This window comes from Mirounga angustirostris, unplaced genomic scaffold, assembly GCF_029215605.1.
Source record: "Mirounga angustirostris isolate CCGP_5_RB_7025 unplaced genomic scaffold, mMirAng1.0.hap1 SCAF_4, whole genome shotgun sequence".
Lineage (NCBI taxonomy): Eukaryota > Metazoa > Chordata > Mammalia > Carnivora > Phocidae > Mirounga > Mirounga angustirostris.
This window is the reverse complement of record NW_026991712.1, coordinates 143,058,882-143,073,157: the sequence shown is the minus strand read 5'-3', so window position 1 is coordinate 143,073,157 and position 14,276 is coordinate 143,058,882.

Sequence of the window (14,276 nt, the reverse complement as noted above, 5' to 3'; positions counted from 1 at the left end):
ACAGACAAGATAAACCAAGTTTTAGTGGAGGGTGTTACAGGCTTTTGTCAGAGGAAGAATAACTGTTTCATGACAGGAAGACTTTGGGCAGTCAGGTGAAGCCCATGGACCTCTTTTCAGAATAACATTTTAAAATGCATAAAGTAAACATATACAACAGCAAAGGAAGTCGATTATTTTTAGAAAGAATTAACAAAATATATAGAAAAAAATCAAATTGGAAACAACTTATGAGTTTTTATTTACACATTAATCAGATCTATGGGTTTATTAACAATTGAAATTTCAAAATATTGGTGAGCACAGACAGTTTGTGAGATCATCTGCAATAACCCCAAAGTGATATGAAAACTGCTGTGATTCTGTTGGTGATGAATCACACGTATAGCAGATATCAGTGTGATTTAGCCTACATTCATAACTGAAGGAAATGTAACATTTTAGGCAGAGGTTAGTGAACATAAAAATGTGTTTTATCCCCCATGCAAGTTCTCAAAGCTCCTAAATTCCACCTGAGGTTAAGAACCTGTGTGCTCAAGTATATGTATGGCAGGCTCCAGAAGAAAGAAAGGAGGGGTCAGGAGAACCTTTCCAGAGAAGATGACTTCATAGCTGTGTTCCAAGGGAGGAGGAGTCGGAGTTAGCCAGGGAAGTAGGGGTGCAGGGGAGTCCAGGTAAAGGGAAGAACATCAGGCAGCTTGAAACAGTCGGCCTCCTTGCGGGAAATGAAGTTTCATGTGTCGGGAACTCAGGGCTCATGTAGGATTGGGTGGGTGATGAGGCAGGAGAGGTGGACGATGGGGTCAGATCACGGAGGGTCCTGGGTTCTAAGCTACAGAACTGATCCGGAAGGTGGTGGGGAGCCCTTGAAGGATTTAAGCAGAAGAGGGACATGTCACAATCAGAGCTGCAGATGTCAGAAAGACCTTTTTGGCAACTGTGAGGCTGATGGATTGCAGGGGAGGGGCAGGGACCTAGAGGCAAGCAGAGCTAAGAAGCTCTATATGTACATGTCTGGACACCTGACATGCCCCAACCAGGGCCCCTCTGGTCCTTGATGTCAGTCACGGAGCTCGTGCAGTTCGGTGGGACACCAGCCTGGCGACGGGGCACGTCACAGGAAACTGTCTGTCTGGCCGCAGGCCAACAGCAGGTGCACTGGAAGCCAACCCGGAAGTGGAAAGGGAGAGATCCAGCGTCCATGTAGGCGCCCATCCCTGTGCCGGTGTGCACGGCGCTCTCCGGGGGAGGATTTCCCCGTGGGGAATGGGAATGGCAGTTGAGGCCAGGGGGAGATAGAGAACGGCCTGTGCTTTCCAAAGGGCTTCCTTCCTCAGTGTCTCATTTATTTAAGCTTCATAACAACCCTTGGTGAATGTGTGCATGTATGTGGGTCTGTGTGTGTGCTCACACACACACACACACACACTTTCTCTGATTTACAGATGAGAAAAATCTAGCCACAGAAGCTAAAGGATGCGTCGAAAGCCACCCAGTAAGACACACAAGGTGGGTGGGGAAGAGAGTTGGGAATGAGCATATCCCTGCAGGTCTCGAAGGTCAGGGATTAGGGATTGAGGGGGCTCAGTAGGGCAAGAAGAGTTGTCACCGTTTCCCGGGAAGTCTCCCTGCTGCTGTCCTTTCTATCCCTTCTCCAGCCCAGCCTCCACACCGTGGCTGCAGTCAGGCCCTGATGCACAATGGCGGGAAGCAATGGCTCCCAGCGGTGGCTGCTGGCCCGATTTGTCCCATCTGCAGCCTCCTCTCCTGCCATTCACTCTTGCCCGAACCAACCCCTACACTCAGACTTTTGTCCTGTGAAATATGCTGCTTCTTTTGTCTAGGGAGCAGGGGATGGGCAGAGAAGGAAGGATAACTTTGTCCGTAATGACGTTCTCCAAAAGCATCACCTTCTCGTTAAGGTTAAGGTAATACATTGTATGACAGTAAAACCACACTGGAAAAAGTGTGAATGCAGGACCTTGAGACAGTGGAGAAGGTGCATTTGAATATGCAACTTGCCCAACAACCAGGGATGGTGCCTGGGTCCCTCCCCACCAGGCTATCTGGCCCCTGGTGTTAGCACCTGACCAAGCCTCTGACTTGTTGTCACACCAGAGGGCCCAGGTCATCTTTGTGGAAGGACTCTGAGAAGGAGAGGCATAAGGCTACAGAGAGAAGTCAATCCCTCACCTTACCACTGATACTTCCCCTTAGGAACACAGTAGGCTATCACCTGGGTCAAAAGCACAACCATGGGGAAGAGCAAGGAGGAGGAGGAGGATGGATATGAGGAAGAGGAGGAGGAGGGGAAGGAAAAAGGCTGGGGAGGGGAAGTGGAACACAGGAGGGGGAGTGAAGGAGGCAGGGGGAGAATTCATGGTAGGAATTCAGCTGCCTCCAATAATAATCCCTGGATCTCTTGCAGCTGCTGGAGAAGTCCAGCTTGCTCTCAGGACAGAGGAGGGAGGGAGCTTCCTCTGAGCTTGGAGGCCTTGTAATCTCCACCCCCACATCCAGGGAAGCCTGGGGAGGGGCTAGGCTGCCTGGGTTGAGCTCCCCCTCCCAGCTCTGCTGGCTTAGGAGCAGACCCTGAGAAGACTCGTACCCTGGGCCAGGTCCAGTGTCTCAAAAGCCAGTGGGGTGAGGGGACATGTGGGCAGCCTGCCCTGGAAGCCACAGGAGCGTGACTCAGAGAAGGGCCTTCTGCTGGAAGACTCTTGAACCACAGCGGTACAGGGGTGCAGGGCTGGGCAAGAGGACTGAACACTTCATTTTAAAAAGTGCACAGTTGGAGGAGAGGTTCCGGACAGACTTAGACGTGAAAGAACGCTGAGCTGCAGGAATAAAGGAAAGCGTCCCTTGGTGGAGAACCTCCTCGGTGCCAGACACTGGGTCAAGTGCTGGAGATACGGAGATTATTGTGGAGGCCCCTGCGGCTTGCATGCCCACTGTGGGCCAGGAATTTTCCTCCATTACCCAGTTTAACACCTGCCGCCACCTCCACGAGCTAGGCTCAAGTATTCACGCCTAACAGCGGAGGAGGCTCAGACATTCAGGCTCAGAATGCAGAGCCCCCCCCCCCCCCCCAGCGCCCCTTGCCCTCCAGCTGCGCCGAGGGAGGCCGAGGAGGGTAAGTGACTGTCACAGTTGAGAGCACCTGGTACACCGGAGCATTGGCAGCACAGCTGAGCCCATTTATAGGATTTCCAGTCCGTCTCCGGCTGCCAGGGCATTTTCCTCCCTGGTGGCAGCTTCTTGTCTTTCTGCAGTGCCAGACCACAGCTAGCCCTTCCAGAAGGCTTTCAGTGCCCTGGGCCGTGGCTTTGCTCAGTTGTCTCCCAGAGCACCAGCATGCCGATGGAGCCCACATGCTGACAGAGATGACAGGGAAGGAGCATCCAGGAGGGAGGAAGCAAGGGCCAGAAAGAGCCCGGTGGCGGGTGGGGCCTGGAGGGAGAGGGCAGGCTCCGGGGACTGGCTTCCTTGTAAACAGTGCGGCCGGCTCTAAAAATACCCCTGCCCTAGACAGGGCAAGCTGAGCTCCTCGGGTCTCCTCCAGAGCCTTTCCAGGGGCCCGGGGCCCTTTCCTGAAAGGTCAAGGGGATGGGAAGAAAGGTGACTTGTGAAGAGTAGGATTTCCTTAGCAAGGAAAGTATAACAGTATTTCCTTCCTCGGCCAAACAGGAGGAGGGCACGCAGCGACAGCAACAATAAAAAGCAAAAAGGTTTTTTTTTTTTTTTTTTTGCCCTGGGCCCTTGTTCCCTCTGTCGGAGTCCGAGGCCTGGGCCTCGCTCGGGTCCATGGTCTGGGCCTGCCTGCATTCACAGCCTGGGTTCAGGACCCAGGAGAAGGCCCCTGGGCTAGAATCTCCAGTTGTTCCCTTTATTGGGTATGGGACCTATGACTCAGCCCCTTGATGCCTCAGTTTCTGCAATTATAAAAGGGAATCATGATAGTGTTGGCTTCAGTCAGGTGTGAAGAGGATTAAATGAGATGCTATTTATAAGGCTCTTAGCACAGTGCCTGACACATGAGAAATGTTCAAAAAATGCTTATTATTATGGTATCTGGGAGGATATAACTATTTCCTGAACTCCACATTAAGACCTAGTTTCAAGGGAAATTATTAGGTAGGCAAAGAAGAGGTAGAATGGGTCTGAATCATAGAAATCTCAAATCTGTTATTTGACAGATGGGAAAACTGAGGCCCAGGGACCAGAGAGGAGTAGCTCTGGGCCAGACACAGTATTAGCAGCTACCTCTGGGTTCAATATAACATAACCATGTAATGAGACCACTAAAAATCCTGGGTGACTCTAAGTCTGCCGCACTAGGAGTTAGGAGAATAAGGCCTTTTATTTATATAGCATTTTGAAGTTTGGAAAACCTTCTAAAAGGGGGAGACAGAGCTGAGCAGACCCCTGTCAGAGGGTTGAGCTCCATGATCGGAGGTGGGGTGGGATGCACTTGATGTACATGTGCAAATGCGTAGCCAAAGCAAAACTCATCCTCGGGTGGTGGCAAAGTTCTGCATCCTTAGACCAAGCCCTTGAATCCGAGGACCATGGGGAAGAGGCCCAAGCAGGAAGAGTTTAGCTTGGCCTAAAGAAGCATCTTCTAACCCTAGGCCATCCAACGTGCTGGACACTAGCCAACTTTGAACACTTGAAATGTGGCTAGTCTGGATTTCAAAGACTTAATTTAAAAAAGAAAAAATATCCCCTTAACCACTTTCTTACTGACTCCACATGAAATAATATTTTTAGATCCATTGGGTTAATTAATTAGATGTTATTAAAATGAATTTTTCCTGTTCTTTTTTTTTTACTTTTTTTTTCCCGTGGCTTCTGGAAAATCTAGAATTACACACGTGGCTTGCAGTCTCTTTCTGTGGGGCAATGCTGTTCTAACCACTGCGTTTGTGCAAGAATGGAGCAAGCTGTATTCGCAGGTAATAAGTCTCTCATCACTGGAGATGTTAATAAAAGGTGTTGTTCATGCACTTGTTCAAGTAGGTGGCTAAACCCTGTAATCCCTCCAGTTCTGACTCAGCTGTGATTCTCACACAAGGATCTGAGGAGCACTTGTTCTGAGGAACACGAATAGATGTTTTATAGGAAAAAAGATTGGTGATCAATTTAATATGGGAAATTCTTGGTGGAAAAAAAACTAAGTTCCTTTGCACTAAGATTTCTCGGAACCTTCTAGACACAAAACTCCACTGTGGGTCTTTATAACAGGGACACTTTCACAGAGCATGATCAGGAAATAATTTATTGAAGTTCGTTCCTTGGGAATCACTGTCCTCAAATTCTCAAATTGAGAATAGGGATTCCGTCGTCGGACATCACTGAGTTCAAATTCTGGCTCACATCCTAGGTGACCTTGGACCCATGATTTCACCTTCATCAGCTGTAAAATGAGAGGAAGCACACTCCCCCCTCAGTATGGCTTTGAATGTTACATTGTAAAGCATAGAGAAAATGTAGTGCCTGATGCAGAGCAGGTATTCCGCGAAAGGTAGCTCCCCTTGAGGACAGCCCTCCCAGGGAGGGAGAGTGGCTTCCCCAAGCCAGGCTAGCTCTTGAGTTGAGTCCCCTGTCTGCGCCCCAGCAGCTGACCTCACCTCTCTTCCCTTAGCAGCAGCGAATAAGCAATTCAGTTCATGGAGGTGGGGCGGGGTGGTGGGGGGGACGTGGGAAGTGTCCTCAAATCTGGTGTGATTTTATAGGTCAAGTCGGTTTCCAACCTGAGACACCATTTCCTTCTCTCCCTCCCCACCTCACCCCCCTCGGTCAGTCCTGGCCAAAGGAAGCCGCAACCAGGCCTGGCAGGCTTCCCCGCTGCTCCCCTCCTCTGCTCAGTTCCCGTTCCCTCAGGCCTTGGGGCCCCCAGCAGATGGGCTGCCCTTATCTGCAGGCTCCAGGCCAGAGGAGGGATCCTCCGGTCACATGCAGCTCTCTGGAGGGAGGGTGACCTTGTCAATAAACACAGCCTATGCAGAGGAAGCGGGGCGGTTGAGGGAAAAGAATCCTTGAAATCTTGGTGACCAGGCCATGCTTAAAGGCCAGCAGGCATAACCCTTATTGGCCATTTCTGTGAGGAATTGCCAGTGCGTGCAGCTTCCCCGGAAAGAAATCCACGCAGGCCTTTAAATAGCCCCGGGAGCTGGGGCGTTCCCAGTGTGCTTGCTGGCTAGATTCAGGCCTAATCCTGGCCCAGGACTGACCTTTCACAGTTTACAGAGCACTTTATCTCTGGGCTCAGTGGAGTCTCACAGAGCTCTCCCCAGAGGGGGGAGGTTTAGCATCACCCCGGTTTACAAATGAGGAAACTGAGGCTCGGATGATAAGTGACCGTGGGCCTTCCTTTGTGGCCGGCATCGAGCTGCATGCTCTGGCTGTGCCCTGTTTCTCGGAGAAGCCCTCATTTCAGGGAGGAGTGGAGGTCGCATAAATGCGTCTCAGCGTAATTGTGCTCAGGGGGTGAAACCACTCAAAAAAGGGTACATACTCTGTCATTCCATTTATATAAAACTGTGGGACATGCAAGCCAATCTACAGTGACCAGAAGCAGCTGGGTGTTTGTTTGGAGAAGGGAGCCATGAGGAAAGCTTTGGGGCGATGGGTATGTTCACTATCTTGGTGGTGCTAATGGTTCACAGGTCCCTACCTCTGGAATTGTGCACTTCAAATACGTGCAGCTTATTGAATGTCAACGGCACCACTGTAAAGCTATTTAAAAAGAGGAAGGTAAGAGGAAAAAAAGAATGAGGGAGGTTGGCAGGCATATTATAAAGAACTCTGAGAAGTTTTAAAACGGAGACACAAATTTCCTTGGGCATATAGGGAAGAAGAGAGAGAGATTCTTTCCCGAATTGGAGAGATCAGGAAAGAGTTTTTGGAACAGGTGCCTGACCTGGCTCAAGGTCTGGAGAAGTAGGCTTAGGTTAAGAAAGATCAGGGTGGAATATGCAGGTGGAGTGTGCTTGGGGAATAGGGAGTGGAGTTGTCTCTCCTGTGACCCCCGCCCCACTTTCTTCCCAAACCTTAGAGGCCTGAGGTTTTAAAACAGCGGCAGTTCTCTTCTGCAGAATCGGACCCACACCCTACTTGGCAGGCAGCTGATTTTGCTAATAAGATTCCTACCCTCCCTCTCCCCCATCGTGCAGCTCCTCCCTCAGGTCTGTTGAGACCCCGTCCTCTCCCGTTTCCTCTCTGCACTCAACTGCCAAACGCTGGCTGGCTGGGCCGCTGACAACCCCAGCTCCCAGGGCCCTGGGCACCCTCGTGTCAGCCTCTTCTAAATCCCACCAACAGAAGGAGCTTTGGGGCGATCGGGGTGACAGTGCTATGGGATTCTAGGTCCAAAATGAAAATACCTTCTCTCTCTTCCATACCCTTTGTTTTAGTAATAGATGTGTGCCCACTGGAGAATTTTGAATAATGAGTTTATTAGAAAATGTTACACTAAAGCAGTAGGAAATTCGTGAATTGTTACAGTGTGGTACACTGATTAATTGGTTAATTTTCTCCCCAAACAGAATGCCAGTCATCGGTCTTACAGTTTGTAAAACATTAACTTGGGTTTGGATGATCCCATTATTCCTGTCTTTACATAAGGGACTGTTCCCATGACACATTAAACCCACATATGAAATTGTGGGCTAGCTCTTGCTTTTTAATTTCCTTGGCATGCTTGTTGATTTTAAATTGTCCCTTTTCCCAAAGTTTCCTTATTAATTAAGTAAACCGGGCAGCCGCATTCCCTGCATCTAATTCAGCGCTTGAATGTAAGCTTAGTTCTGGAGTCGGCTTTCCAACCTTGGCTTAAGGGACATTAGTCACTCGGAGCAAAATGTGGCATTTGAACAGCTGTTTCGGGCTTTCAGAGTCCAGGGCCTACAGGGCTGGAGAAAGTGGGGGAAGGAACCAGTATTTATTTACTGAATACCTACACTGTGCCAGGCACTGGTAACTTTATAAAGAGTATCTCCTTTAATTCTCTGAACGGCCCGTAATGATGATGTGTTCTTTTTGGTTTGGGATCTGTTTTCTCTGGGCACAGGACAGTTAAGAACATGTCGGACATCACACAGCTTATGAGAGTAGTGGAGCTGGGACTTGAACACAAACAATCTGATTCTAGAGCTCATACTCAAACATTGCCCTGTGCGCACTTCATTTAATAACCCCCCCCCCCCCGCCCCAAGACACAGGTACCGTTATTATCATATCTGCTTTCCAGATGAGAAACCAGAAGCTCAGGAAAGCACTTTGCCCAATGTAAACTAAGTGCAGATTAGAATTCTGTGATCCTAGGCATGTCACGTCCAGCCCTTGTCCGTCCTTCATTAGTTCAACAGATAGTGGCAAGTGTTTATTCTATCCCAGGGACCGTCTTGTCCCTAGAGATGAAAAGATGTGGGCTCAGTGGGTTAAGCGTCTGCCTTCCGCTCGGGTCATGATCCCAGGGTCCTGGGATTGGCTCCCTGCTCAGTGGGGAGCCTGCTTCTCCCTCTCCTCTGCCCCTCCCTCTGCTCTCTTTTTCTCACCCACTCTCTCTATCTCAAATAAATAAATACAATCCTTAAAAAAAAAAAAGATGTACAAAATGGGGCCCTGCTTTTCAGAACCCATAATCCAGAGAGGAAGGAAGACACCTCAACAACAATGAGAAACATGGTCGCAATGTGAGAGGGCCTCTAAGAGGTATATATAAAGAGCTATCGGAACCCAGAGGAAAAAGCATCACGCTGCCTGCTAAAGCAAGGAAGGAAGGCTCTGGAGAGGAGGTGACATTGCACTAATAACTATATGCTCCCCAGATAGAAAAAGGGAGGGGGAGTACTTGAGGCAGAGAGAACATCAAAGGCAAAAAGTAGCATAGGATAATAGCGGCTCGGATATCGATGCCTACCTACCACGGCTTCCAGTACCATCTCTATAATCCCCACGACGACCCTGCGAGTAGTAGTATTATTCACAGGCACATAGAGCTCGCGCCTGTGTGTCTGTGCTCTCACAGTAACTTGCCCATGATGGCACAGCTGCTAAGAAATCAAGCTGGGATTCGACCCCAGGCAGCCTGGCTTCGGAGCCCACACTCTTAGCGACTCTGCTCAGAGTGTTTGGGACCACCGGCCAATAGTTCTTCATGCGTGTCACAGGCAATGAGACTGGCCATATAAGCAGGAAGTAGGTCCGAATGGTCTTCCTTTCCTCACGAGGCCTTAGCCGTTCTTGATTCGAGGACCCTGGACCTCTTGGGATTCAAAAAAATAATAATGTCATGGGTGCCTGGGTGGCTCAGTTGGTTAAGCGACTGCTTTCGGCTCAGGTCATGATCCTGGAGTCCCTGAATCGAGTCCCGCATCGGGCTCCCTGCTTGGCAGGGAGCCTGCTTCTCCCTCTGACCCTCCCCCCTCTCATGTGCTCTCTCTCTCTCATTCTCTCTGTCTCAAATAAATAAATAAAATCTTTAAATAATAATAATAATAATAATAATAATAATGTCATCGTGTGCGCACGCGCTGAGGAATGACATCCATCTTTATAATGACACGTCAACGTTATTTGCTGTTGATGGAACCACGTCTCTTTACTGTTGGAATACTGGGTGTCTTACACTCGGCAGGATTCTGTTGGCTTCAGTGTCAGTATTTGAATCCTTGTTCATTTTCTGCATTCCCTTACCAGCCTGGGAAGCCCCCGGGGGGGGGAGGGGGGGGACAGAGCTCCTGTCCACCTTCTTTCCCGCCATCCCCCGGTACACAGCACAGTGCCTGGGACATGGTAGTTCCTCAATAAATATTTGTTGAGTGAATGATTATTTGTGGAATGAATTCTGGGCCTTTGGTATATAACTTATGCAGTAAGTGAATTAATTATGAGTTAACAGATCTGGTTTGGTCAATAAAATATTTCACACTCTTTAATCGATAGGATAGGAGGGAATAATATTAGGGTCCTTTGAAGATGAAAAACGTAGACATTATTGGCCCAGATGAGTGGTTTATAAAATGAAGCTGTACTTTTGGAAAAGCTTGCCTTCGGGGGTTTTGATTCAGTGGGTCTGAGGTGGTGCTTGAGCTTCCCAGGTGATTCTGAAGTGACCAGGTCAGTATGTGGGTATGGTACGTGTGAATCCCTTCCTGTTCTGTTTTTGTCACTTTCCGCGTCTCACTCAGCTTGTGCTTGAACTCCTTGAGCAGTGGGAACTTACTATCTCACCTCACAAAGCAGGCTGCCCAACCCATTGTCACAATAACAGCAATAATAGTAACAAGGACATCAATACAGTGACCATATACTGGGCACTTCTTATGTGTTAGTTTACTGCATATACGTTACTGAATCCAAAGGCCAGGCATTATTTACCTCCATTTCACGGCGAAAGAAACTGAACGTGAAGTTTAGCGATTTGCTCAGTGTCTCAGAGGTGGTGAGGGGCAGGGCCAGAATTCAAGCCACCCTGGCTTGTCTGCCCATGTGCTTCTCCGGGGCCTTGGACCTGGTCCTGGGTGGTGGTGGAGGCGTGGGTGGGGGTAACTCCTGGGGAGGAGGCTGAAGGGATCCAGGCCTGCCACATCCGCAGGCCCTGCCCAGGCTCCAGACTCTGCTCCGCCCAGCCCTCTGATCCTCCCCATAGAAGGTAAACCCAGGCAGGATCCCATGAGGGCTGGCTGGGCCTGGTGTCCTGTTGGTTTCAGTTTCTGAAGAGCCCAGCCCTGAGCAAACACAGGCGGGGAGGAGGGTTCTGGAAGCCTTCCCAACAGATAGCAGATTAACTCCCTGCTGCCTGGGAGCCACCCATGGGGGAAGGGCTGGGTTACCGGCGGGCAGCCTCCTGGCAGTCCTGCAGTCTCCACTGGTGGGCAGGGCACCCCTGGCTTCCCAGAACCACCTGAAGCCTGAGAAGGCACACAGTGACCTGCCAAGATGCCATGACTTCTGGGCAGCACAAGGTTCCAGTTCAAGCCAGGCTTGCTCCAGGACCTCTGGGCTTGGGGAGAAGAGGCTGAGGGGCTGCCCCAACCCCACCCTCCAAATATGGACGCATCTCCCTGCCTCCGCGGGCCTCTTCTCTCTCTCACTAGGGCGTTCTTGTTCCAACACGTTAGCAAACCTCTTTGAATGTTTGTTTTCTTTCTGAGAAAGAGGCTGAGGGACATTGCCAAGACCAACATGAACTCAAAACACAGGGCATTCTCTGTCTGTTGGACATTTTTCTGGACAGACAGACCTGGGTCTGAAAACCAGTCCTGCTACTTCCTAGCCAGTGACCTTTGTGTAAATTTCTTAATCTCTCTCTAAAAAAATGGGGATAATGATACTTATCTTTAAGATATGTTCTGAGGAGTAGATTAGATAAATATAGATTATACATATTAAGTACTTAGTGCCCTCCATCAATGGCAATTAACATTATCATTAATTATATTATTATTACGAATGACTAATAACCCACTCAGGATTATTACTAATGCTACTGTGAGCATAAGTGTAAAAAAATGGGCTCAATTAAGAATTTTTACTAAGGCAAATAGTTTTATAATAGGTAAGTAAAGAAAGAGGAACAACACTGGGTTGAGAAGTGTATACACATGATCTCATTTAGTGTTCAAACAGCTTCACAAGGCGGGCGTTATTATTCCCATTCTACAGAAGAGGAAGTTGAGGTTTCTGTAGGTTAAGTAACTTGCCCATGTCACACACTGAGTTAGTGTCTGGTGTCCTGGCCTCACTCCTTCATGGTGCCCCCGAAGACCCACCACTTCACACCTGCCTGTCTCAGCAAAGATGCCTCTACCTGCAGGGAATGCCTTCCCTCGCCCCTACCCTCAGCAGCTTAGAGGAAAACAAGCCAGCTCTGGAAATTTGCTAAAGGCCACCTCCTCCAGGCAGCTTTCCTAATTCTCTCCCTCCTCCCCTTGTAGAACGAAACCCTCCCTCTCTCATTCTCCCGGTGCCTGCAGCATGTGACTACACACTCTTGGGGGCTGTGTCTCTCCTCCAGGGAGCGTGCTCCTCTGAGGCAGACACCATACACTTTTTTTTTTTTTTTTTCACTTTAGGAGGGTCAGTATGTGGTTGTGGTTAAGGACCCAGGCTTGCAAGCCCAGGCTCAAATCTTGGCTTTACTGCTTGTTGGCAGTGAGGCTTGAATAAGGTACTTCTCTTTCACTTCCTTTATCCATAAAATGGAGATTAACAATAAGATCAGCCTCCTGAGGTTGCTGTAAGGATTGAATGAGTTAGTATATATAAGGAAGATAGAATTCCCGAAGGTCCTGAATGTTGCTTATTAACAGGAAACAGAGACATTAAAAGAACACTACTGAACATGGTAAGAGGCATCAGGAGACCTAAGGTCTCATCAAGAATCTTTCTGTAGCCTAATGGACTTAGTGGATTTGGGCCTATAATTCCTCTCTCTGAATTTATTTTTCCTTCCTCAAAACAGGAAGTTTGGCTCCCACAGCTAGATGGTCTTTGTTAAGTGATATTCATTGGGATTGATGACCAGTTCTTGGCCTGTAGGACTTTTCCTTGTGTCATGTTCCAGGGTGGAGGTCATACTCAGAAATAAATGACTGGTTCACCGTTGGTTTCCTGTTTGACCCAAACTTTTGACCCAAACGTTCTTGAGCAGAGTGGTCTTTAGCTTCCAAGTGTTTGAATTTCTTTCAAATTTTTTCTTGTGATTGAGTTCCAGTTTTAAAGCATTATGGTCTGAGAATATGCAGGGAATAATCTCAATCTTTTGGTATCGGTTGAGGCCTGATTTGTGATCCAGTATGTGGTCTATTCTGGAGAAAGTTCCATGTGTGCTCGAGAAGAATGAGTATTCTGTTGTTTTAGGGTGGAATGTTCTGTATATATCTATGAGGTCCATCTGGTCCAGTGTGTCATTCAAAGCTCTTGTTTCTTTGTTGATTTTCTGCTTAGATGATCTCTCCATTGCTAAGAGTGGAGTATTGAGGTCTCCTACAATTAACGTATTATTATCAATGTGACTCTTTATTTTGGCTAACAGTTGGCTTATGTAGATGGCTGCTCCCATGTTGGGGGCATAGATATTTACTATTGTTAGATCTTCTTGTTGGATAGACCCTTTAAGAATGATATAGTGTCCTTCTGTGTCTCTAACTACAGTCTTTAGTTTAAAGTCTAATTTGTGGTTCACCATTGGAAGCACAAAGCTCACCCACTGGCAGATGCCTGCACTAAATATGATGATTGCCAGCTTTTACTAAGCACATACTAATGCCTGGCATTGGGCCAGGTGACATCATGATCTTGTTTTTTTTTTCTTTTTTCCTCAAGAACCCTCTAAAGAAGGAATTATTATGATCCCTATTTTACGGCTGAGATAACAGAGGCTCAGAGGTTGTAAGTAGTTGGACGGGGAGTAGAATCCTCATTTGTCAGACTCCATTTCCCTACTGCCTGAAAGAAACCTCTCCAGAGCACTTCTGTTCAAATACCTCTGGGGACAAGGAGCCTTTTATCTTTCAAGTCGGCCCATTTATTAAGCATCCCAAGTAGCTAAAAAGTATACAGCTGCCATTTTCACATTAGCTTCATGACCTGGGACTTGGTCCCCAAGCAGACATGATTGGGTGGAGAATTGAGGGAATGAAGATTATAAATTCATCCAAGGAAAGTCACTGGGAACAGTTTCTGAGAGGGTGGTCAGAAGACAGAAACCCCCCACTCTCACCTCTCTGGCCCTGGCCCAGACCCTTCATCCACAGAGTCCCATCTGGGAGTGGAGCTGGAGGATGCTAAAATATTCCAATCCAGCCTAGGTTGGGATTGGGCTGAACTCAAAGCATCAGAAATTTGTGTCTATAATCACTAGTCAATTGAGATACCTTCCTTTGGGGGTGATGTTTGAGGTACAGTGAGTCAGGGAACACATTAACAAAAAGTTTGGAACAAATCAGGACTATAAACCTAAAGGGAGAAATTGGATGCAGGATGACTGACTTTCCCTGGATTTGTTTGGTTTGCTCTCTTTCCAGAAACAAATATCCTGCTTGAATAGCTCCAGAGACTCATCAGTTCCAACAGGATGAAGTCTAACCTCCTTGGGTGGCATTCAAGGCCCTCCGTTATCTAGTCTCAACCCACGCTTTGTCCCTTCTCCCACCACATTCCTGGGCTCATTCCTAGTGGGAGAATTCTGCCCAGTTCCCTGGATATTCCATGCTTGTTCCTGCCCCCATGCCTTTGCATATGCTGTTCCTTCTGCCTCACTGCACACC